We start from the raw sequence: 24,321 nt of genomic DNA, 5'->3' as shown, positions 1-24,321 counted from the left end.
CTTCACTCCACTAATGTTATAGAGTCAGTTCATGCCAGTTCATGAGAGCCTACTGTGCATACCACTTCCCTGCTCCACTTCTTTTTTTTTTTTAAGATTTTATTTATTTATTTGACAGAGAGAGACAAAGCGAGAGAAGGAACACAAGCAGGGGGAGTGGGAGAAGGAGAAGCAGGCTTCCACAGAGCAGGGAGCCTGATGCGGGGCTCAATCCCAGGACCCTGGGATCATGACCTGAGCCGAAGGCAGACGCTTAACCACTGAGCCACCCAGGTGCCCCACCTGCTCCACTTTCCATGTCATGTTGGTGGCTGGAAATCTGCCATGGTGGGAGTATTTACACCCCAGAAACTGGCAAACGCTGAAAATCAGGGCTTCTCCCTCGACTACCAATTGCTAAACATTTACTACACCACTGAACCCTTCATAAAAAAAAAAAAATCAAAAAAAGATGGAATTCCTGCCAGACAGGTTTGTTTGCCTAACCAAAAACAGCAAGCATATATGCATTTTAAAAAGAAATAGGCTGCAAGAAAAGATGTTCAACACTATTAGCCATAAAGAAAATGCAAATCAAAACCACAATGAGCTACCACTTCACACTAAGTAGGATGGCTAGAATCAACAAGACAGAATAACAAGTGTCTTACTGAGGATGTAGAGAAAATGAAACCCTCATACATGTCTGGGGGGAATATAAAATATTGCAGCCCCCTTGGAAGATAGTTTAGCAGTTCCTCAAAATGTTAAACATAGTTACCCAATGACCCAGCAAGAGAAGTGAAAACATAGGTCCACACAAAAACGTGTACATGAATATTCAGAGCAGCTCTATTCATAATAGCCAAAAGGTGAAAACAACCTGAATATCCATCAACAGATGAATGAATAAACAAAACGTGGTATATCCATATAGTAGAACATTATTTAGTTACAAAAAGGAATGAGGTTCTGATACATGCTACGATATGAATGAATCTTGAAAACATTATGCTAAGTAAAAGAAGCCAGACACACAAAAAGTAACATATTGTATGATTCTATTTATATGAAATATCCAGAATAGGCAAATCCATAAGGACAGGAGGCAGATTAGTGGTTGCCAGAGGCTGGGAGGAGGGGGGATTAGGGATTGACTGCTTAATGCATATGATCCTCCCTCCCTCCCTCCCTCCCTTCCTCCCTTCCTCCCTTCCCTCTTTCCCTCCCTCCTTCCTTCCTTCCCTCCCTCCTTCCTTCCTTCCCTCCCTCCTACCTTCCTTCCTTCCCTCCTTCCTTCCCTTTCTCTCTATCCATCCATTGCTTTCCTCTCATGGCCTTCCTTGTATCATCAGTCTTTAGGATTCTACAATGTTTAGTCTATTTGTTTACACTGGCAGCCCTTCCCTTTGAATATTTTAGTGACCTTGATAGCTTCCAGCTGTTTTTTTCTTTCTTTTGTTTTGAGGAATGACTGAAGCTACATGCAGGTTTTCAAGTGTTAATTATGTAATTTTGTGCCACCTGGATTTATGTGACCTAATATGACCTGACTTTTCAGATGATTGAAAAATAATGACAAATGAGCATTAATAATGATAACTATTTTGTTAAAGATGCAAAATGTTTTCACTCCCATTTTCTAGTAAGATTTTCACAACTATGTGAAATAGGTAAGGCAGATGCTATTCCCCCTGCCTCTGCCCTTCAGGCTCAAGATTATTGATCTTCAGAGTAATTATGTGACTCCCTGATCCCTCAAGACCAAACCAGCACTGGACCCCAAGTTTGCTGACTCCTGATTCTAACCTTTGATAGCCATAGAGACTCTCAAATGCTAGAGGTAAAAGTGCAGAATGTTATGTGTAGAGCTTAGTAATTTAAATTTAGGGACTAAAAACAATTAGCAAAGAATCTAATTAAACCTCTTTCTGAATAAAAACAAAGAGAACAAAAAATACTTCTAGTGATGTGCAGGTGTCCCTATAAAGGAGATGCAATTTTTATTGCAATTTAGGAACCAATGGATTATCTCACAGAATATATGGGAAGCAGCTCATTTTTACTTTCAAAAGATGCTTTAATGAATTTTTTATGTAAAATAAGAGAAACTATGAATTCTAAGTTTTGCTGTAATTTTTTTTTTGCTCCTGATCACTTTATTTTTAAACTATTTTAAATATTTAATCCCCTGCCCCCTTCACCATTTCTCTTACCCCCAACCCCCACCTTGGGCAATCACCAATCTGTTCTCTATATCCATAAGCTTGGTTTTCTTGTCATTGTTGGGTTTTTGGTTTTATTTTTTAGATTCCACATATAAGAGAACTCATACAATATTTGTCTTGCTCTGACTGATTTATTTCACTTAGCACAATGCCCTTGAGGTCCCATCCATGTTGTTGCAAATGACAAGATTTCATTCTTTTTTATGGCTATGTATGTATGTATATACATACCACCTCCTCTTTATCCATTCACCCATCAATGAACACTTAGGTTGTTTCCTTATCTTGGCTATTGTAAATAATGCTGCAATGAACATGGGGGTGCATATACCTTTTTGAGTTAGTGTTCTTTTTTTTCTTCAGATAAATACCCTGGAATTGCTGGATCATATGGTAGTTCTATTTATAATTTTTTAAGGAACTTCCATATTGTTTTCCATAGTGTCTGCACCAATTCACATTCCCACCAACAAAGCACAGGAGTTCCCACTTCTCCACATCTCACCAACACCTGTTATTTCTTGTGCCTTTGATAACAGCCATTCTAGCAGGTGTGAAGGGATATCTCATTGTGATTTCCCTGACTGTTAGTGATGTTGAGCATCTTTTGATGTACCTGTTGGCCATCTGTATGTCTACTTTGGAAAAATATGTATTCAGATCTTCTGTCCATTTTTTAATCAGATGGGATTTTTTTGCTTGACTTGTATGAATTCTTTATATATTTTGGATATTAACCCCTTATCATATATATGATTTGCAAATATTTTCTCCCATTCAGTAGGTTGCCTTTTCATTTTGTTGATGGTTTCCTTTGAATGTGCCGAAGCTTTTTTAGTTTGATGTAGTCCCCTTTGTTTATTTTTGGTTTATTTTCCTTTACCTATGGTGTCATAATCAAAAAATCATCTCCAAGACTATATCAAGGATTACCACCTATGTTTTCTTCTGGGATTTTTATGGTTTCAGGTCTTATGCTCAAGTCCTTCACCCATTTTGAATTAATTTTTGTGTATGGTGTTAAGAAAGTGGTCTGATTTCATTCTGTTGCATGTGGCTGTCCAGTTTCCAAACGCCATTTATTAGAGAGACTGTCCTTTCCCCAGTGTGTACTGTTGGCTCCTTTTCATAAATTAACTGATCATATATGCACAGGTTTCTTTGGGGGCTCCTATTCTGCTCTATTAATCTATATGTCTGTTTTTATGCCTGTACCATACTGTTTTGATTACTATAGCTTTGTAACATAGTTTGGAATCAGGGAGTGTCATACCTCCAGCTTTGTTCTTCTTTCTCAAGATTGCTTTAGCTGTTTGGAGTCTTTTGTGTTTCCATACAAATTTTAGGATTGTTCCATTTCTGTGAAGAATGCCATTGGAATTTTGATTGGAATTGCACTGAATCTGTAAATCACTTTGGGCAGTATAGACATTTTAACAATATTAATTCCTCCAATTCAGGATCATGGAATATCTTTCCATTTATTTGTCTCTTCTTCAATTGCTTTCATTAATGTCTTGTAGTTTTCAGCAAACAGGTGAAATTGATTCCTAGGAATTTTATTCTTTTTGATGTAATTTATTTTTTTTAAAGATTTTATTTATTTTTTTGAGAGAGAGAATGAGAGATAGAGAGCACGAGGGAAGAGGGTCAGAGGGAGAAGCAGACTCCCTGGTGAGCAGGGAGCCTGATGTGGGACTCAATCCTGGGACTCCAGGATCATGACCTGAGCCAAAGGCAGTCACTTTACCAACTGAGCCACCCAGGTGCCCCTCTTTTTGATGTAATTTAAATGGGATTATTTTCTTAATGTCTCTGAGAGTTTTTTATTAGTGTATAGAAATGCAACAGATTTTTTTGTATTGATTTTGTGTCCTACAACTTTACTAAATTCATTTATTAGTTCTAACAGTTTTTTCATGAGTTCTTTTGTATATAATGTCATGTCATCTGCAAATAGTGATAGTCTTATTTCTTCCTTTCCAATCTGCATGTCTTTTATTTCTTTTTCTTGCCTAATAGTTCTGGCTAGGACTTCCAATACTATGTTGAGTAATACTGGTGAGAGTGGACATCCTTGCCTTGTTCCTGATATTAGATGAAAAGCTTTTAGCTTTTCACTACTGAGTATGATGTTAGCTGTGAGCTTGTCATATATGGCCTTTATTGTGTTGAGATATGTTCCCCCTATATTTGCTTTGTTGAGTTTTTTTTTAAGATTTTATTTATTTATTTGAGAGAGAGCATGAGCATGTGGAGGGGCAGAGGGAGAAGCAGACACCCCGCTGGGCAGGGAGCCCAATGTGGGGCTTGATCCCAGGACCCTGAGATCGTGACTTGAGCCGAAGGCAGACGCTTAACCAACTGAGCCACCCAGGCACCCCTGTTGAGAGTTTATATCATAAATGGAATTTGAATTTTCTCAAATTCTTTTTCTGCATCTATTGAGATGACTATATGATTTTTATCCATCATTTTGTTAATGTAGCATATCACATCGACTGACTTGCAGATGTTGAACCATCTTTGAATCCCTAGAATACATTCCACTTGATCACGGCATATAATACTTTTAACATATTGTTAAATTCAGTGCACTGATACTTTGTTGAGAATTTTTACATCTATGTTCATAAGGGATATTGCCCTGTAATTTTCTTTTCTTGTGACATTCTTTTTTTTTTTAAGATTTTATTTAGTTATTTGACAGAGAGAGAGAGCAAGCACAAACAAGGGGAACAGCAGGCAGGGGAGAAGCAGCCTCCCTGCCCAGCAAGGAGTCCGACACGGCTCGGTCCCAGGACCCTGGGATCATGACCTGAGCCGAAGGCAGCTGCTTAACCAACTAAGCCACCCAGGCGTCCTTTTCTTGTGACATTCTTGTCTGGTTTTAGATACCAGGGCAATGTGGCCTCATAAAATGAGTTTGGAAGAATTCCTTTCTCTTCTATTTCTTAGAAGAGTTTGAGAAGGGTTGGTATTAATTCTTCTTTGAATATTTGGTAGAATTCATCAGTAAAGCCAATTTGTCCTGGGCTTTTGTTTGTTGACAAGTTTTTGAGTACTGATTCAATCTCCTTCCTAGTAATTGGTCTGTTCAGATTTTCTATTTCATCATGACTCAGTCTTGGTAGGGGGTATGTTTCTAGGAATTTATTAATTTCTTCTAAGTTGTTCAGTTTGGTGGTATATAATGGTTCACAGTAGTTTCTTATGATCCTCTGTATTTCTGTGGTGTCAGTTATTAACAGCCTTTTTGTTTCTCATTTTGTTGATTTTATGTTTTCAAAGAATCAGCTCTTAACTTCACTGACCTTTTTTTTTTTTTTTTTTTTGCTTGTTTAGTCCCTATTTCCTTTACTTCTGCTCTAATCTTTGTTATTTCCTTCCTTCTTCTAACTTTGGGCTTCATTTGTTCTTTTTTTAGTTCCTTGAGGTATAAAGTTAGGCTGTTTATTTTAGACCTTTCTGACTTCTTGAGGTATGCATTTATCACTATGTATTCCCTTCTCAGAACTTTTTTGTTGCATTCCATAAATTTTGGTATGTTATATTTTTATTTTCATTTGCCTCAATGTATTTTTTTATTTCTCTTTTGATTTCTTCTTTGACCCATTGGTAGTTCAGTAGCATGTTGTTTAATCTCCTAATATTTGTGAATTTTCCAGTTTTCTTCACATAACTGATTACTACTTTCATACCACTGTGATCAGAAAAGATGCTTGAAATGATTTTAATTCTCTTAAATTTATTTAGACTTGTTTCTACCACATGATCTATCCCAGAAAAAAACTTCTCCAAGAAAATAACTTACATACTCATATGGAGTCCCCATTTTTGCAACTGCTGCCCAAAGGACACCTCCAGATAGCCTGGCTCTGGTGGCCAATGGGGCTTATGCTCATGGTCCAATAGGAGTGTGTATATTTGCATACTTTTAAAAGCTGTTGTCTATGGGTCTGGCTTCCAATCATCCTAAATCTAAGTGCTGAGATCCTCTTCCCCTGTGGGATAGTGACAGGTCTTGGCATACCCTCAACTACTGGGAGCTATTAAAAATATCATAGGCTGCTTGGGCAAGCACAAACAAGATCTAGAGCAAGGTTGAATGACAAAGTTCATGTCCTACATGAGACCATTCCTTTAGACCTGGGAAAGGTGTGTGTTGCACCTACTGCATAGAAACCAAAACGGAGAGTCAAGAAAAATGAAGAAACAGAGAAATATGTTCCCAATTAAAGAACAAGATAAAAACTAAAAAAAAGCCTTACTAAAATAGAGGTAAGTAATTTACCTGATAAAGAATTCAAAGTAATGGTTATAAAGATGCCCATTGAACTGGGAGAAGAATGGATGAACCCAGTGAGAATTTCAACAAAGGAGATAAGAAATATACAAAAATATCAAGTGGAAGTCACAGAGCTGAAGAATACAATAACTGAACTGAGAAATACACTAGAGGGGTTCAACAGCAGACTAGATGAAGCAGAAGAAAACATCAGTGAACTCAAAACAAGGCAGTAGAAGTCACCCTATCAGAGCAGCCAAAAGAAAAAAAGAATTTAAATAAAGTGAAGACAGCTCAAGGGACTTATGGAACAATATCAAACAGACTAACATTCACATTATAGGGATCCCAGGAGGAGTGAGAGAGAAAGGGGCAGAATCTTATTTAAAGAAATAATGGGTGAAAACTCCCCTAATATGGGAAGTGAAACGGGTATCAAGAGCCAGGAAGACTAGAGTTCAATAAGATGAACCCAAAGAGACCCGAACCAAGATACATTCTAATTAAAATATCAAAAGTTAAAGACAAGGAAAGAATCTAAAAGCAGCAAGAAAAAAAAAATTTGTCACATACAAGGGAAGTCCAATGAGACTATCAGATTTTTCAGCAGAAACTTTACAGTCCATAAGAGAGTGGCACAATAAAATCAGAGAGCTGAAAGAAAAAAATGTCCAACCAAGAATATTCTACCCAACAAAGTTATTCAGAATTAAAGGAGAGATAGAGTTTTTCACATAAGAAAAGCCAAACAAGTTCATCACCACTAAACAGGCCTTACAAGAAGTGTGGGTTTTTTTTAACATTTAATTATTTCTTTGAGAGAAAGAGAGAGCAGGGGGAGGGGTAGAGGAAGAGGGAGAGAGAGAATCCCAAGCAGACTCCCCACTGAGTACGCACCCCACATGGGGCTTGATCCCAGGAACCTGATACCACGATCTGAGGTGAAATCAAGAGTCAGCTGCTCAACCGACTAAGCCACCCAGGTGCCCCATGGCTTTACAAGAAATGTTAAAGGTGGGCGCCTGGGTGGCTCAGTTGGTTAAGCGACTGCCTTCAGATGAGGTCATGATCCTGGAGTCCCAGGATCGAGTCCCACATCGGGCTCCCTGCTCGGCGGGGAGTCTGCTTCTCCCTCTGACCTCCCCTCTCCCATGCTCTCTCTCTCTCTCAGATAAATAAATAAAATCTTCAATAAAAAAAAATGTTAAAGGAACATCTTTGAACAGAAAAGAAAGGGTACTAATTAGGAACAAGAAAACATGAAAGAATAAATCTCACTGGAAAGGTAAATATACAGTAAACGTAGTGGGTTAATCACTTACAAATGTAGTATGAAGATTAAAAGACAAGAGTAGTAAAAATAACTATGATTACAATTATTAGTAATGGATACATAAGAGTAAAATGTGACATCAAAAACATAACGCATGGGAGAAGACTAAAAATGTAGAGTTTTAGAATGTGATCAAACTTAAGTTATCAATTTAAAATATATAAGTTGTTATATGTACATCTCATGATAATCACAATGCAAAAACCTATAGTAAATACAAAAAAGACAGAGACAAAGGAACATAAATATACCATTAAAGAAAATCATCAAAAGACAGAGAACAAGCGAAAAAAAAGGGAACAGAAAAGGAACTACAAAAACAGCCAGAAAACAATTAATAAAATGGCAATAAATACAGAGCTATCAATAATTACTTCAAGTGTAAATGAACTAAATTCTCCAATCAAAAGACACTGAGTGGCTATAGGTATTAAAAAAAATAAAAATAAAAAACAAGACCTACATATATGCTGCCTATAAGAGAATTTTTTTTTTCCTTTTGGTTCTTTTCAGTTTATTGCATGAAGGAGTTACACTAGTCCAAGTTAAAAGCAGATCCCAAATGGTTACATCACACAAGCTGTGAGGTTTTTAAACTTGTAACAAGAGACAGAAGGGAAATTCTACTCATTTCAAGGAAATCCTCACTTAAGCTTCAGTGAGCCAAAAGCACTTAAAACCATGAACCTCCAGCTGGTCGTCCTCAGCCAGTCCAATCTCTCTGAATTGGCATATGTTCTTGCACTGGTCACCCTGTAGCTGAAATACTTCTCCATACTCTGGATATTCAATTATAGTACCATTACAAACAAATTTCTTCTTAAACGCCTTCCTAGCTTCTTTTTATCATAATCATCAGCGATCCGTTGGACAGCAGTAAGGGTCTTCCTGCTGGTTCTCTGTTGATTCTTATATGGATATAATCCTCAGTGCCAGCAGGAAGCAGATCATCACCCTTACTTGCATCAGCAAATGGGTTGAAAAGAGTGGAGGTTCCCGATAACAGACATAAGATGCGATTCCTTTTCCTGGGTGGAAATGGCCTGCAGAAGGCAGTGGAGGGAGAAGGCAGGCACAGGGGAAGGAACATCAGGAAGCAAGGGGGCTTAAGCGGGGTACCGCTGAGTCCTCGGAAGTGGTTCAGTGACTGGGGCCAAGAGACTCATTCTAGATGTAAAGACACAAACAGACTGAAAGTGAAGGGATGGAAAAAGATGTTACATGCAAATGGAAACCAAAGGAATGTTAGGGTAGCTACACTTACTTCAGAAAAAAAATAGATTTTAAAACAAAGATTGTAATGAGAATCAAAGAATGGCATTACATAATAATAAAGGGGTGATTCCAACAAGAGGAATAACATTTATAAATATTCATGCACCCAACATAGGAGTACCTAAATATATAAAGCAAATATTAACAGACTTAAAGGTAAAAATATACAGAAATACAGTAATACTAGGGGTCTTTAATACCCCCGCTTGCATCAATGAATAGAGCATCCAGACAGAAAATCAATAAGCAAATATCAGCCTTAAATGACACGTTAGACCAGATGAACTTAACAGATTTTTTTTTTTAATTTGTCAGAGAGAGAAAGAAAAAGAGAGAGAGAGAGAGAGAGCACAAGCAGGGGAAGCAGCCAGCAGAGGGAGAAGCAGGCTCCCAGACTCTAGGATGATGACCTGAGCCAAAGGCAGATGCTTAACCGACTCAGCCACCCAGGCATCCCGGACTTAACAGATATTTACAGAACATTCCATCCAGAAGCACCAGAATACACATTCTTCTCAATGTGCATACAGGACTTTCTCAAGGTTTCTGTTTGGGGTGAGGAAAAGCTTTGGAACTAGAGAGTGGTGATTATAGCACAACATGATCATTGCACTTACTGCCACTGAACTGTACAGTTTAAAATGGTTACAATGCGGGGCGCCTGGGTGGCTCAGTCGTTGGGCGTCTGCCTTCGGCTCAGGTCATGATCCCAGGGTCCTGGGATCGAGCCCCGCATCGGGCTTCCTGCTCAGCCGGAAGCCTGCTTCTCCCTCTCCCACTCCCCCTGCTTGTGTTCCCTCTCTCACTGTCTCTCTCTCTGTCAAATAAATAAATAAAATCTTTAATAAAATAAATAAAATAAAATAAAATGGTTACAGTGGAAGTTTTATCTGTATTTTACCACAATAAGCAAAAAAAAAGCATTAGGAGAATTAAAAAACAAGCCACAAAGTGCAAACAAGTATCTGCAAAGCATATATGAACAAGGAGTTTGATTCAGAACACATATATCTTTTTTTTAAGATTTTGTTTATTTATTTGACATAGAGAGACACAGTGAGAGAGGGAACACAAGCAGGGGGAGTGGGAGAGAGAGCAGGGAGCCCGATGTGGGGCTCAATCCCAGGACCCCAGGATCATGACCTGAGCCGAAGGCAGACCCTTAACCAACTGAGCCACCCAGGCGCCCCTATGTTATAGCTTTTAAAAATAAATAAGAAAGGGTAGAAAACCGAATTGAAAAAAGGAGGGGGACGCCTGGATGGTTCAGTCGGTTAAGGTCTGCCTTCAGCCCAGGTCATGATCCCAGGGTCCTGGGATCGAGTTCCACATCAGGCTCCTTGCTTGGCAGGGAGCCTGCTTCTCCCTCTGCCCACTCCCCCTGCTCCAGCTCTCAATTTCTCTCTGACAAATAAACAAATAAAATATTTTTTTTAAAAAAAGAAAGAAAAAAGGAGGAAAAATATCTAAATGGGCGCTTCAACAGGGAGTAAATGCCAATGGACACTGAAAATATGCAGACTTGCTCATCCTCTGTAGTAATCAAAGAAATGCAGGTTGAAAAAACAGTGAAACACCACTATCCACACACCAGAACATGGCTGCTCAGAGGCAGGGGTGAGGCTCAAGGCTGAGAACAGGGAAGTTCCAAAGTCTGAGCAGAAAGCAAGGAGGGGAGGGTCTCCTATTCCCCACAGCCAACAACCACTGCCAATATACGTGGACATTAATAACTACTTTAAGATCTAAGAATCACATGTGGCCATGAAAAAGATTCCCGTGAATTATTCGCATAAATCCAATTTCCTCCTTTTAAGGTAGAAACTGGGGCACTGACTGGATTAATGACCTCCCCAAGGTCAAACTGGCTAGCAGAGCCAAAACTAAACCTTGAACCTTCTCTCTGCCATTTCATGTTCCACTGTGCCCCCGTGTCTTGATGTGTAAAGGCCAAATTTTGTGACTGCCCACTTACAACCCACTAAAATCTTCCTATCACATTAAAAAAAAAAAAAAAAAAAAAACACAAAGTCTTTTCCATGGCCCACAAAGCCGTCCATGCGTGATCTTGCCCAGGTCTCTGGCCTCATCGCCCAAACATACGCCGCTCCACCCCTCCCCCCCTTCCATTTCGGCCCCTCGGCCTCTCTGCTGTTCCTTGATAAGGAAGCACCTGCTGCCCCTCTTAAGACCTTGCATTCCTGGCTTCCCTCCCCCAAGGTTTCCAGAAGGCCTGCCTCTTTCTTCTTAAAATCTCCATTCCCCACCCCCACCACCCACCAAAAAAAAACCCCCCAAAACAAGCAGACAAACCAAAAAAACAAACAAGCATGCAAGGCCCCAACCTCTCCCATCCTGCTTTGCTTTTCATCAAGGTGGGAGATGTGTATTGGCTCATCTATATGCTGTCTGTCTTTCTCCTCTAAAATATAAGTCCATGAAAACAGGACATTTGCTTTATATACTTTTTTGTGTCCTCAGAGCCTAGAACAATATCTGCCACAAAATAGGCACTTAAAATATTTTTGTTAAATTAATTGATTCAAGCAAAAAGAATTTTTTTTTTTTTCCGGCTAGAAAAGTAGGGTAGAGGTGCCTAGGGAACTGCCAAGTCAAATGGCCTGGGTTTGAACCTTATTACCCCACCAGTTGGTAGTGATTATGAATTACAAATCTAGATTTCTCTGCTTTTAAATTTTATATTTCAGTCGATTCAGAAGGTTCACTCTTACTGGTTACGTACGTTCTTCTACCATCCCTCATGAATACTTCCCTCCAGCACACACAGTTTATAACTTTCTCAGCAAAGAAATATTTAACCCCACTCTTTTGTATATTCCTACTTTGAATTTAAAATGCTTTTATTTTTGTTAACTTTTTTAAAAATTGTTTTCTTCTGGGGTACCTGGGTGGCTCAGTCGTTAAGCGTCTGCCTTCGGCTCAGGTCATGATCCCAGGGTCCTGGGATCGAGTCCCGCATCAGGCTCCCTGCTCCACGGGAAGCCTGCTTCTCCCTCTCCCACTCCCCCTGCTTGTGTTCCTTCTCTCGCTGTGTCTCTCTCTGTCAAATAAATAAAATCTTTTAAAAAAATAAATAAATAAAAATTGTTTTCTTCTCATGATTTGAATTAAATTTAACAGAAAACAACCCTTTTATAGCAAAGTTGGTAAGAGAAAGTTGCGTCTCTATGTCATATTTAGAAATAGCCTAGTATACTGGTTGGTTACACAATAGATTTGTGAAGATCAAGAGCATGATTATATATTAACAACATCTAATTAAAACAAACATACTATGAAAACCTATTCACAAGAGTAACTCTAACCGTAAAACACTTGGGAATTCGTTTAACATGAAAAGTATGGTACTTTTAAAAACAACTCTGAAAGTATTAAAGAGAAATGTAACAGAAATAGACATATATCACTTTGCTCTTGAAAGGACTTTTAAGAACATAAGCCAATTAGAAATGTGATTGTTTCAGAAGATCAAGCCCGTGGTAGACTCCCTTTGGGCCCTGGAGGAGGAAGTAAACCCCAGATGAGTAAAGACCCCGACTGTGCCATTCAAGACCCCAATGCCTGGCCTGGAGTCGATGCTCAATAAACACTCATTACATGAGTGAACTGATGAATCCAGCAATACACAGAAACAGGACTACCTGGGTATTCTCTATGTTCAATAATAAGTATGTGTTGAATGATGAATAAATGAATGAATGAACAAAAAGAAAGAAAGAAAGAAACGTGCTTGTTTCTTGGCTACTGTACAGCAGAGATGCCTGTATGTATCTCACCGGCAGAATTCATACATATTGTCAGATATTAGAACAAATCAAGTCTTCTGTGCTCCACAGAAACAGATCCAGGTTTTGAATGGCCTGCAGCTTACACACTTTAAGAAGACTTTTTTTTTTTTTTTAAGTGCAAAACTAGGAACACAAAACCGCCAGGGTCGTTCCAGGAACCTGAGAAAGGGGTCTGGAATGAAGTCTCTAGTGCTTACTTTTCTTTCACTTCATAGTAGATCCACCTCTGGTGTATGAGAATGCCAGACTGAAGGAACAGCCCATTTCCCACAACCAGTACCCTGCCACGTGCCCCATGGACAAATGTCAGAGGAAAACATTCACAGCAGAGGCTCCCCAACAAGAGTTCTATCAGCACGGGCTCAGAGATGCCTGGAACGTGAAACTGCCCTACTCTGAGGTACACATTTCCGCCAGTTACCACAAGCCCAGAATGCAACTGACTGCAAGCAACAGAGATCGATTTAGAGAGTGGATCCCCTGCGATACTAGGAGAATGACACAGCTATGCTTATTGCAACAATGTCTAGATCTGGGAAAAGCCAGATGCAAGAGCAAAAACCCTGAAACACAAAAAAAGACAAAAGTGGGTGATCATGCAACATACCTCATGTGTGTAGCTATTACAGCAACCACTGGTGATCATATGGCACTTACTATATGCAAGGGGCTATTCTGACCACTTCACATACAGTGATCCATTCACTCCTCATCAAAACCTTTGAGGGAGGTACTACTTTCTCCCCAGTTTGAAAATGAGGAAAATGAGGCAGAGGTTAGGTAACTTGTCCAAGGTCATGCAGCTAAAAAGTAACACACTGAACCCAGGTAATCTGGTTCCAGAGTCCATAGTCTTAATCTCTCACGCTCGAATGCACAAAAATTCTATTAATTTGGAAATGGGCTGTAGACAATGACTGAAGTTCCATATAATTAAGAGGGAACAGAAAATTGCTGATAACTGATTCCAGAACCTTAGAAAACACTTTTTCATCCAGTGGATGTTGGTTTTGTTTCCTGCAGATATTTCAGTCACAACCTCTATCCTTAGAAAGTGATTAAATGTGACATCTGAAAATAAAGGAATGACCCTGTTTTAAAAAAAATCTGAATTATATATTGGATCTTTAGCATAAAGCTACTCCTCTTTTTCTAAGAAAATTCAAATCTCTACCATTTCTTTTGATGATGGACCATAATCAATCCTAGTCAGGGCTGAATTAACCTAAAAATCTACTTACTTTACTTTTGTAAAAAATGTTAAAAAACAAACTTAATAATATATTATAGAAGCTTTATAGGGTGTCCTTTTCAGCTGTGACACTGGTCTCTCCTGTTGGGATTGACTATGAACATGAATAAATTCATGCTGAATTGAATTACTTGTGAGTTTTTTCTGTGAAGAACAATGTCAAGTATTTCTGAAATGAACTATTTTACCAAACCCACTTTAAAGTTCTTAAGAGTTACCATCTAAGTATAACCGTTTTCAACCTCTTTCATATAACCACTCCCAGAAATATTTCCTTCCCGCAGGTCTCTCTTCCACAAACTCAGATTTACTTGCACGGGTAGGACCACCTCCTAGGGGGGCAGTGAGGAAAAAAGAAACACAAACCAACGATGTCAAAAGAACTCCCTTTTCAAGGTCTGATACATAAAGCCAAAGCAGGGAAGGAGGAAGGAAACGATGTAGGTGGTCAGTGGAGTTATGTTTAAGGAAGTAGCCCTTTGCGGTCAGTAGCACAATGTGGTTTAACAGATAGCACATTAGCCAGAAAGATAAGACATCTTGGTTCACCTAGTCAAATGGGATGTCAATTCAGAGAAGGCAACCTGACTTTGTCCCCCAGTTTCCTCACTTATAAAATAAATGGTGGATAAATGTGTTGGTTATTTACAGATACACTTGACGGAGATGCTACAGAGAACAGAGCATTGGAAGTACACATGCAAAACCCTTGTACTTTCATGAAATCTAAACTAAGTAAAATTGAAGAACAGAAGGAAACCTTGAAATCCTGTATGTGCAACCACGCCATTTACACGTGGAAATCCAAGGGGAAGTCAAGTTCAAGAGTCACAGGCGAGGAGGGCATACAACAGTGGAGCACAAGGGTGAGAACTCCAGCTCCACTGTAGAGTAGATGCAGCGTAAGGAAGTCTGTCATCGGGGCGCCTGGGTGGCTCAGTCGGTTAAGCGTCTGCCTTCGGCTCAGGTTATGATCCCAGGGTCCTGGGATCGAGTCCCACCTTCAGGCTCCCTGCTCCGCAGGAAGCCTGCTTCTCCCTCTCCCCCTGCTTGTGTTCCCTCTCACTGTGTCTTTCTCTGTCAAATAAATAAATAAAATCTTAAAAAAAAAAAAGTCTGTCATCATGAACCCATAAAAGTAGAACTACAGTTTAACCAGACTGTAAGCTTAACAAAGCCAGAATCATGTATCTTTTCATTCCTCCATCTCTATCACACAATACATACTCAGTAAGTCTTTGTTGTACAAATATTGAATAAACTAAAACAAGAGATGGGAGTCCCACATAACAAATAAAAATGTATGGACTCGTGGCCTCTCTTCTGCCAGGAAATAAATAACATATTAATAAATATTTAATAAATCTATATTTTTTTATGATTTAGAAATTCTATAACTTATATAATTCTATATATAATTTATAAATACACAATTCTATATGTAATTTACATATTCCTCTAAAATGAGAAAAATTTCAGTTACAATCTCGTGAGCAGGGAATTATACCTATCCATGTTCCTTTTTTGCTGTGGCAAGTAAAATTCAGGAATAGCTATACCTATGTGGTTACATGGAATAAAGATAGAATGGAAAAAAGTTTTCTCATACAACAGGATAATTGGGGCAAGGGGAATTCCTAGAATTCTATTTTTTACTAGAGATTTCACTTAAGTCTCTTACTTACTCATTGAATTTTATTAATAACCATATTTGGTGCAATTTTCCATTTTAGGTGTTTAGTAACGTGGAATCATGCAAGTATTACAGACAATTCTCTCTGATCAAAAATTAAAAAGGTGAATGAGCTTTAGTAATAAGACTATAACAACGTTTTTAGTTATCTGACGTAGCAATCAGCAAACTTCAATATTTTATCTCAGAAGTACAGTGTGTTCACAAAACCTAAAGGCCAATAATGGGAGGAGTTCTCCTATTAGTCAGAATCACCTGCTGAATAACACAGGTGTTTCTAAGCTCCCTTCTGCAGATAATTCTCCTCGTGCACCTGATCAGCATCAACCAATGGCTAAGACAGCATGTCCCAAACAACCCAGAAACAACTCGACGTGCAGTTTCACTTTCTCAGATTGCTGTATGATTTCTTCTGACAGTTCAGGCTCTAGTTGTTTCAAATAATATCCACATTTTAGTTTGGGGGGAGAGGATAACACTAATAAATATCAAATAAGAATGCAGTTTTGTTTCTAAACTTAAATAATGCATCTCCTTTAAGAAAAAAAAAGAAACAAAGTGGCATGAGAAGTAACTATCACAATGTCTCTAAAGATCTTTCTACTTCCCCAAAACACTAACTGACCACCACCATCATAATTATTGCCAACAAAAACTTTTTTGAGAGCCTAATAATGGGTGCAAGGCATTGTATGATATGTTTCAATTATGAGGCAACAAACTTTGCCCTCAAGGAGATAATTACGTAGTTCATGAGAAAAAAAAAGACTATAATCATAAAAATACAAATAAATTTAACAGTCATTTTAAAAGGTCAAGACACTTATAACTGATATGTGGAGGGAGGGGAGAAGTAGAGACAAACGGCAGGAAACCATTACATGCAACAAGAGCAAAGCTGCACAGGCCGAGAAGTGATAGTGTTTTTCAGCAAAGGGCCCAGTCACTAGATGGTGTCTATTCCGTGACTCACCATATTGTAACAGCTGTGTAAGTGCTCTCACCCACTTGAGCAACCCAAACACATCCTTCCCGGAATTAAGGCAGTACAGAGGCTAACTCAGGAACATTCAGATCTGAGTTTTAGCCCAGGTTTAGCAAGCAGCTTACTGACTGAACTCGAGCGATTGTCTCCTTACCCTCAGTTCCCACAAGTGAAAAACTTGGGGGTCATTCTTTATAATACCTTCAAGCTCTAAAATGGTGTAACTCTAAAAAAATAAAATAAAATATAATTAAATAATTCTTCTTTACTACTAACAAATTAATTATCCCCTTGTATGTATGGGCAATTGTCAGTTACAGAAATCTATATAGGTCCAGAACAGAACAGTTCCACAAACACACCAAATCCCCTTACACCCCCAGGGCCTTTGCACATGCTGCTCCCACTGTATGGAATGGGCACTCCCTGCCCAGCATTGCTCATACTCCAACCCTTGGCCAAGAGGAGGTCTCCAACCATTCCCCAACCTCCACCACCCCCTAAAATCTGTAGAATCTACACTTTTGCCACCAAAGCTTCCTCCACACATATAATTTGGTCTCTTTAAGTGTCCCTCAGGAAAAGTGCTATCATACCTATCTTCACCAACAAACACTTCCAAGAAACTACTAATTACAGAAGTAGCTTCAAAGACTTCTGAGAATCTCCAACCCAGTAGGTCGCGATGCAACATAGAAAAATAAAACTCACATGTTACAAAAATCGTGATGTCAAACATAGTTCTTTTTTTCAAAAACTGCAACAAGTTTCACACATTTCCAATTAAGAGAAATTTCTTTCCAGATAGACAGGTGGGAAAACAAAAGTAAGGAGAAACACTGTTTATTTCAACAGCGATGCCATTTCCAAACATTCTGGGAACTGGTCTTTTCCTAACTGCCTTCGGTATCTATGGCACAGTCTTTTGAATATATTCAGTGGAAAAATTGCTAAATAAAACTTTGAGGGAAATTTGACTTTTTGATATCACTAAAAACTGCTGAGAGCGAAGTCTTTTTTTAAGATTTCTTTATTTTAAAGAGGGAGAGAGCGTGTATGGCCAGGGAGGGGCAGAAGGAGAGGGAGAGAGAGAATCTCCAGCAGACACTGCACTGAGCCGGCGTGGAGCCTGATCCTATGACCCTGAGATCATAACCTGAGCCGAAACCAAGAGTCAGACACTTAACCAACTGTGCCACCCAGGCACCCCGCTGAGAGCTAAGTCTACAAATAAAATAAACTGGTAATGCCATTTCTGACCAAAAATACTGATTTTCCTTATACGCTTTGTCTCATCATAATACCAATAATCAATAAATAAAAACAGCTATCACAGCCAGATCCAGGAGTGTTTTGCAAGATCTAAACTATTTTTATTATTTCTACTTTTAAGTAGCATGAGGACCACACCTTTGATTAAACTCCCTCTTCATTTACACTGAAGGTGGGAGGAGGGTACGGAAACAGGAATAAGCGATTTTTACTCATCCCAGCAGACCAAGCTAAAATAGTTTCTTTGGCAGGAGGGGGATATTCAGCTCCTAATGATGACCATGAGAATGAGAAGAAGGAGAACAGACTATAATGGTTTTTAAATCTGACTTCATGTTTGTGGACATTCACACACAATCACCGAATATTCATAAGATAGTTGGCATTTTATAGTATGTAACAAAAAATAGCATCTCTTCTATACATTTCTCCTCCTTGCACCATGGACATTTAAAAACTTTATGTCTTGACCAACCAAATGCAATACATAACCCAGGATGAGATCCCAGACTTGGCAAGGGGAGGAGGTTGAGAAATAGCTATGAATTCATCAGTGGCATAATGAACGAAATTTGACCACGGACTCTGGATTCCGTAATAGTGTTGTATCAGCGTTAACGGACCCAACACTGATCATCACACTGTGGTTATAGAAAAGAATGGCCTTTTTAGTGGTAAAAGGAGCAACGTCTACAACTTTCTCTCAAATAGTTCAGAAAACAACATGCAATTGAAGAGAAAGACAGAGACCAAGAGAATGACAGAGCAAAGGGGGCAGCTAGAGAAAATTTGTGAATCTGAGTAAAGGTTACTTGAGAATTCCTTGTACTATTCTTCCAACTTTTCTGTAAGTTGAAACTATGGCAAAATAAAGCTAGCCAGAAAATTTTAGGAATGGTATTCTCCCCCTCTTCTGTCTTAAATAGGCTTGCACTTCCTAGAGAAAAAAAAATAGTGAATATTATTATATGGAAATAGATTAATTTGGCAAATTAAGGAGGTAAATCAGATCCTAGGACTTCAGACCTGCATCTTGGCCCTTTAACGTAATTCACGATGCGGAAATTCAGATCCAGGACAGAAGGATAAGAAAAACAGATATGAGTGAAGAAGTGGAGAGAAGACACACAATAAAGGAAACTGAGACACAAGACAAGGAACTGATACAACCTAATTTCAGAAACAAGGAAACTCAATAGCCAATAAGAAAATGAGTTTTCATTGGATAATATAGTTGAGAATTTTCAAAGCCAAGAAAAAAACCCACGCCCTAGTACACTAACCACTATTCTATCTGTGGAGTATTTAGAGCCATTCCACTTTTTACAAGATGGTGAACTACCTGGTAACCTCTAAAGTCTGATGCAAATGCTTCCAATTGACCTATTTTTTCTACTCCACACCCACTCCCCAGAATCCAAAGAAGTGCTGGAAGTTATACATGTTCAGATAGTGATTAGAAAGACCCTGTAAAGCTATGCTTCCCACTGGGAGGTCTACCTAATCTAAAGATAAATAACTAAAAGACAAACATCACATCATCTCAGAACCTTAATGGGCTCTTATCCCTTTATCACTAAGAGTCTCCAGGTTCCCAGGGTTGGTCAAGAGAACAACCCTATATGACCCAAAAGACAGAAACGTGGGAGGCTGACCAGGATATTCAAGAAACATGCGTCATTATACTTATAACTGATTGCCTCCACCATCCTGACAGTTAACCTGGGTAAAGGATTAAAATTCCAAGCATCTCATTACAAAGGATGTTTGAATAAAACAAGGAAGCACCTATGGCATTATAGGAGAAGCTCAGATCCGGACTCTTCTACATAGGAGGCAGTATAACAACGTTTGTGGTTGTCCATGATGTACATTTAAGATAAACCTTTCCTGCCTGCTTCTAAAGGTTGAAGCTTGTCCATCCCTTCTTTGATCCATCCAGCCAGTACTGAGTACTCAGCTCTGCACTAGACCCTCAGAAATACAAAAATGGAAAAGATATGAGCCCTGGCATCAAAGAGCTTAAAGTGAAATGGGGGACACAGATATGTAAATAAAGGCAGGTTAACCAAGCCAATAACAAAAGCATGTATAGGGCACAGGGGGCTGAGGTGGGGTAGGGATTCTACCTTTGGTGGGAGGATACAGGAAAAGCCTCAGGGAAGGTAGGCACTGAGGTGAGTCAGAAAAGATGAATATTGGGCACCTGGATGGCTCAGTCAGTTAAGCGTCTGCCTTCAGCTCAGGTCATGATCCCAGAGTCCTGGGATAGTCTCACATTGGGCTCCCTGCTCAGCAGGAAGCTTGCTTCTCCCTCTCCCTCTGCCTGCCACCCCCTGCTTGTGTTCTCTCTCCTCTCTCTCTCTCAAAAATAAATAAATAAAATCTTAAAAAAAAAAAAAAGAAAAGAAAAATTGAGTATTTGCTAGGCACTCAACACATTTTTGATGTATAAAATATAGTGGGAAGGACAGATGGATCCTCACAGGCTGGTAGAGGAATATATCACTCCAAGTAGACTGAACAATATTAAGTAAGGCACAATATGAAAGAGTGACTGTACATAGAAGACACAGCAGGAGGTGGAGGAAGCAAAGAGGGAAGAGAAGGAAAAATGGTATCAAGTAACTTGTATTCCAAGCTAAGGAGTTTTTACTTGATCCTAGAGAAGATACAAAGCTACAGGTTTTGAATATCCTCATTATGGCTGCATAAATAAAATATTAAGGTCCAAGAGTAGAATCAAATAGGAAAGTAATCCATCAAGAGAATGGAGTTAGGAACCACAATAAGGTTGTAACTAAAGGAAGGAGAATTCAAGGCATTAGGTAAAAGATTGGATGTGTGCTGGGTTAAAATAGAAATGACAAAGGAGGAGTTAAGAGTGTCAAGAGATATATGGGTTGGAGAATATTGTTTTATAAAGTCCAATTAAATAATGGCAGAACCAGGACAAAAATCCTGCCTAGTGCTAATTTTCTTCCGCCAAAAAAAAATTTTTTTTAAAAATCATAACTGAGGGATGCCTGGGTGACTCAGTCAGTTAAAGCATCTGCCTTCGGCTCAGGTCATGATCCCAGGGTCCTGGGATCGAGTCCCCGCATCCCTCTGCCTGCCACTCCCCCTGCTTGTGCATGCATACTCTCTCTCTCTCTCTCTCTCTGACAAATAAAAATAAAAATCTTAACTGAAAGTAGTAAATAAAAAATATTCTCAGGTGCCTGGGTGATTAAGCATCTGACTCTTGATTTCAGCCCACGTCATGATCTCAGGGTCGTAAGATCAAGCCCCACATCAGGCTCCGCACTCAGCACAGAGTCTGATTGAGACTCTCTCTCTCTCTCTGCCCCTCCCCCACTCATAATAAATAAATAAATAAAATCTTAAAAAAATATTCTCAAAAGCTTTAAAATAAAGCTTTATCTGTGTTGCAGAGAAATCTAATAGATTTTTTTTCTAATTTTCTGGAGTATCAAGGTTGTTCCAAAGACAGGTTTCAAAGAAATAGCACTGCAATTCACTAATGAATGATTTTGTACAAGTTTTTAAACTTTCTAAGGCTTGTGTCACTCATTTTTTAAGTGGGGGCACTAATAAGATGTTTGTTTTGAAGAATATAGGAAATAATGTACATAAAGTACTTAGCACAGTGCCTGGCCTATATGTGATACTCAATAATTTGTGTCACTATTACTACTAAAGTGCAGACAATGGTCCTAAGAGTAAGCCCTGCTTACTAGGCTGACCCTTTTTTTTTTTTTGAAAGAAAGAATGAGAGAGAGAGAGAGAGAGCATGAGAGGGGGTTGGGTCAGAGGGAGAAGCAGACTCTCTGCCGAGCAGGGAGCCCGATGCGGGACTCCATCCCGGGACTTCAGGATCATGACCTGAGCCGAAGGCAGACACTTAACCAACTGAGCCTCCCAGGCGCCCTAGGCTGACCTTTGACTGGCATCTGGGAACTTGGACTTTGAGGGGGTCCTACTATTCCTAGCACTGATAAAAAGAGCTCATTGTGCCTAAGCTGTTTGTACAAACAATATGGTTTATGCTGAACACCTATTTTCCTTCTGGAGTCTGGAATTTTGGTACATGATTGAGAGAAGGTGCCTATGTGACCAGCCTCCAACAAAAACCTTGGGTGCTGAGCCTCTAATGTGCTTCCCTGGTAGACAACATTTCATAATTGTCACAATTGAATGCTAGAAGAATTTTGCACACCTTTTGAAGATTCCACTGAAAAAAGGCTCTTGCAAGCTTGTACAACGTTTCCTATAGAAATCTGCCCATGTGCCTTTTCCCTTTGCCAGTTTAGTTCTGTCTCCTTCCACAGTCACAAATCATAGCCATAAAGACAACTATAAGCCAAGTACTCTGAATTCTCCTAGTGAATTACCAAACTTGGGGACAGCCTTGAGGATCAAAACCAGTCTCCCTACTCCTCAACTTTATAAACTATTCGCCAGTTTCCATACTGGAGCAGTATTACAGACAACAAATGAAGCAAATTAGTAGTACCAAAGTCCAATTATAAAAAGTTCCTGGGGTGCCCGGGTGGCTCTCTTGGTTAAGTGTCTGCCTTCGGCTCAGGTCATGATCCCAGGGTCCTGGCCCAGGATCCCAGGAGCCTGCTTCTCCCTCCCCCTCCGCCTGCTTGTGCTCTCTTTCTGTCTTTGTCAAATAAATACAATCTTCAAAAAAAAATAAAATAAAATAAAAAATAAATTTAAAAGTTCGTGGTTTCTTAGCTAATAACTGTAGATTTACACACTACTTGAATTTTTTTATTCCAAATCTCACCATCTAGAAATCTCTCCATTCCTTGTTTCCTCACCATTATTTAATAGACCTTTTTCCTGATTAAGCTCCAGCCCGGCTCTTCCCTGAATTCCATCTCAATTCCACACGGAGCTCTGCCTGGCATGGCAGGGGGTCTAACCCACGTGTCATTTAGTTCCCCGACCAGAGAACAAGATCACTTACCAACCACCCCCCCCACTCCAGGTCCTATGTTCTGTTTATTATTCTGAGTAAGATCAAACGACATCAATGCCAAGAAGATCTCGTATCAGTTCATTAGAATATGCAGAAATATGAGCTAATTGAGGGCAGTAAGAGCAAGGAGGACAAACGAAAGAATGGCCCACAGCAGAAACTGAAACACAACTTTGCCAATACCAGACTTGGAAGAAAGAGCTTGACTGAATTTCTCATCGTCTAAAACAGAATTCCTTGGCATACTTTAAAAAAGCACAATAAACTGTATTTAATAGGAAGAAACGCTTGTTGCCATCATGTTGAAGGAGCTGGGGTTCAGAGAACCAGAGAAGGATGGATGTCTGAGTCACATTATGATTAACTGAGAGTTTTAATAAAGCATTAATGGCACTTAATTGCCATGAAGACACTAGGAATCATAGTGACTAGATAAATCAATAGCCTACCCACTGTTTTTCTTTTAAAAACAGAACTATGAACAACTAAAATAAATATCTCTAGGCTATTTATCCTAACCCCTGAGTGCTCCCCATGGTTTTTCTAATCCACATCAAGTCTTACATTTTTAACAAAATAATTATATTTCAAATACCTATTGATTCTTATGAGTTACCCACATCACAGCTCTTTTTGAATCAGAGCCTCTAGAGCTGGGGAGATGGAAACTGTAATGTTCGTCCATGGAAAACAGAGAACGGAACATACTAACTCAAACAGGGAGAAAACATGACAATGGGGTGCTCCTGGGCTTACCTAGAACCGGACAGAGTGTTGTCAGGCAGGAACTCAGCCCAGTATAGTCAGACTTTTATTTTTACAAAAATTTAGATTCTTATCTTAAAATTCCTAACTTTTTACTATGGACAACAATTTATTTTTAACTGTGAGAGGCAAACAAATCTGCCACCACGTTTCAAGCTGGAAGTCCTAAATATATTAGTGAATGTCTGTACCTAAGAGAAAGAATCCAGGAGGGATCATCGCAGGAGCGGGAGTGAACGCAGGATGAGGCTCACTGGGCCAAGGAGCAGCCGGAAAGGAGGTGGACCCTGATGCTAAGTGTCAGAAGCTGGGTATGTCTGTGCTGTGACAGCTTCCTCCTTCTGTCCCCTGTGGTTCTCATAGTGACTGAGGCTGCTCCCAGGCAAGACAGTGGGCCAGGTTCTAAAGTAAAAAGGGGTCCCACTGTTCTCTTTATTCCACTTAATCTA

General features: G+C 39.3%; 1 protein-coding gene and 1 pseudogene across 2 annotated transcripts in view; both read right to left on the bottom strand.

Moving 5' to 3' along the window:
- The window catches only part of TEC (tec protein tyrosine kinase), a 142,587-nt gene that overhangs the window by 61,411 nt on the left and 56,855 nt on the right, over nt 1–24,321 (bottom strand). The window lies entirely within an intron of this gene.
- On the bottom strand, nt 8,477–8,838 carry LOC114206660 (eukaryotic translation initiation factor 1 pseudogene; annotated as a pseudogene).

The sequence above is a fragment of the Eumetopias jubatus genome, unplaced genomic scaffold (genome assembly GCF_037043125.1).
Source record: "Eumetopias jubatus isolate StellerSeaLion01/CBP00866 unplaced genomic scaffold, mEumJub1_p1.0 scaffold_2, whole genome shotgun sequence".
Taxonomy (NCBI): Eukaryota; Metazoa; Chordata; class Mammalia; order Carnivora; family Otariidae; genus Eumetopias; species Eumetopias jubatus.
The sequence above is the reverse complement of the archived record's forward strand: the minus strand, read 5'-3'. Positions and strand labels throughout refer to the sequence as shown.